We start from the raw sequence: 3,273 nt of genomic DNA, 5'->3' as shown, positions 1-3,273 counted from the left end.
TTGTTGAACTGTCACTGAACAATCACAGGGATGGCCAGAGACTAAAGGTCCAGGTGGCCATCGATTTCGGTCCGATTTGGATGTTCGATTTCTACACCAATTTTCAAAATCATAATGAAATTTTTTTATGTTTTAGTATTATGCATCAGGCTATTTGAGGGATTGTCACAGTGCCTTCAAAGTTAAGATTATTAACAATGACCTCTCCATTACTCCATGAAATAAGCATCAGGATAACTTGAATAGAGGACCACTAGTCAAACATTTTTTCATATGAGTTTCTCAACCATGCCTAGAATCACTAGCCGGTCTTATGTAGATTTAGTTTTATTGCGATTGGAAATATTTTACTGCTTAATTGTACTTCAATTATAATGACATTTTTCATTTAACATAATAAAAGTTTGACCTCCATAATTCTAAAGCACTTGTTTGATAAGAAAAAGAGTTATAATGAAGTCAAAAGGATATTTGAAGTTCTAAGATTGCACACAATATCAAATATCACTCCTAGCTTTTAACATAGGTGAAAAAAAATCCAGAATCCTTCGTTATATATTTCATTATACTTTTTTTTTATTATCATTTTTTGATGCGAAAATGATAAATTGAAAAGTATGAAAGTAGGAGTGAAAATAATTCCTCCACTTCAGTGTCTGTTACATACGTAAATATAATTAGTTTTTCTTTAACCGGATCCATAAATATTGCTTCTTTAAAAGGATCCTTAAATGCCACTTTTAATTTAAGTGGATTCTTTAATGTGGCCTCTTCTTTTATCAGATACTTAACTTAGGAATTCTTGTAAATCGGAACGGAAAATCCGGCTACATGGTTTACCGGATCCTCAGGTCCAATTACCAAATGATGACTTACGTTTTTACTTCTTCCGAAAAAAGACTTCCCCTTAATGAGAGAGAGAGAGAGAGAGAGAGAGAGAGAGAGAGAGAGAGAGAGAGAGAGAGAGAGAGAGAGAGAGAGAGAGAGAGAGAGAAATTTGTTCGTGAATTTTACTAATTCCCATTAGTTCTCAGGCGTGTAGCATTTTACGGACAAAATATTTCGTACAAAACGGACTGCCCTATTATCTATCAATCTATTCAGTTATATTTAAAACTGATACGTTAATGGTGTCTAGGAGCAACAGTGTTATCATTTGTTAATCAGTGGCATTAGGAGAAATCTTCATTAACTTTCATTGAACACAGATATCACATAAAAATATTATGTTCATGCAGTGTAAGTGTAATTGCATACGTAACATAAATCTCTCTGATTTTAAACTTATACAAATATATATATATATATATATATATATATATATATATATATATATATATATATATATATATATATATATATATATATATATATATATATATACATATACATATACATATACATATACATATACATATACATATACATATACATATACATATACATATACATATACATATACATATATATACATATACATATACATATACATATACATATATATATATATATATATATATATATATATATATGCAGAGAAAGCAATTAGTATCATGAAAAGTATTTTCATTATATGATAGTACAATTGCTTATACATGCATTAAAAGCAAAGCAATTACTACCCAAGAAGTTTTTAGTAAGAGCTCCTTGCATTGAGATTATGTAGAAAACATGGAGGAGACTCAACTACATCTGTGGAAATCTAGAGATTGTAAAATATGGTTGAAGAGCAAGCAATGTCTTAAATTGTAAATGGTATTATAAAAACTGAAGAGCATTTCTGATTTTAGATATATTTTCTGTAATAAAAGATATTCAACTTATGCTTAAGGGGTAATACTTAAAAAAATGTTTGGTATCAGTAATTGAACACACACACACACACACACACACACACATATATATATATATATATATATATATATATATATATATATATATATATATATATATATACTATATAAAGAAATATATATATATATATATATATATATATATATATATATATATATATATATATATATATATATATATACATACATATATACATATGCAGTATATATACTCAAATATATATATATATATATATATATATATATATATATATATATATATATATATATATATATATATACATATATATATATATATATATATATATATATATATATATATATATATATATATATATATATATATATATATATATATATATATATATATATATATATATATATATATATATCGTCACTACCAAATCGAAGTGGCGTATCTCAGCAGTTTTTTCACTTTTTCAGGAGAGCCATCTAAAGTTTTTGTGTTAATGTTTCTGTTAACTGCTCGTTTAATTTTAAAGGTAATAAAAATAAATTTGGTACAGAGCTTTTCAAAAGAATGTAGTTTGCCTTGAGCGTAATATAATGAAATTTTTTTTTACTCTTTCCTTTACTTAGGGGGGTTGAAATAGATACGCCCTTTCGTCTTTTACGAACATTTCAAAACACTTCAGTTACGCCTACTTGTATCCTATAATCTGTTAAGAGAAGTATCTGAATTTACAGAATACATCAGTTATGCTAAAGATGTGCGTCTTTTTCTTATGATGATCCCTGTCCTTACCGTTCACATTGTCGCAGAAAGAATTAGTTTAATTAACTTCATCATTGAGGCTGATATTTTTATTGATTTTATAGTTCGTCTGTTAATTCATTCACATCATGGAAATTAAACTTATTTTTCCTGTTTTCTTTTTCAAGAGATATTTTGGAAATGACTCTTGGAAATTATTGCTTGGGTAAACATTTCATGATACCTGGGAATAATGAAAAAAAATAATAGTTCATACTTTATTGACAATATTTAATAATAAAATAATTCCTTGATGTACACACGATAAAATCTATAAAAGCTGTATTTACGTTTTTAAGAAAGATTGTTTTTGGTACATAAGTGCTATGGAAACTTGTTAGTTTAGTGTGGCAAAGATCTGAAGAAATAAACAAACTCTGCACCTCTGACAACTGGTAAGGCACTATTACAAAGTGACATCAAATCTTCATACTTCTCCTTAGTGATCTTTGGAGGTTCAGTGTAGAGTTTATTAAGCAGTATATTGTTTGGGTCAGGCTGCATTCGTTGCTTCAGTGTTATAGATCTGAAGTGTTCATTTAGGTGACTAGTCTTGAAAAAAATTTTATCTACAGAACTTGTTTGCACCATTACCTCTCACATTTCTGTCCAGTTAACAGAATTTCCTTGGTCGTCTATTCTAAT

The sequence above is a fragment of the Palaemon carinicauda genome, chromosome 23 (assembly GCF_036898095.1).
Source record: "Palaemon carinicauda isolate YSFRI2023 chromosome 23, ASM3689809v2, whole genome shotgun sequence".
Classification (NCBI taxonomy): domain Eukaryota; kingdom Metazoa; phylum Arthropoda; class Malacostraca; order Decapoda; family Palaemonidae; genus Palaemon; species Palaemon carinicauda.
This window is presented reverse-complemented; position numbering follows the sequence as displayed.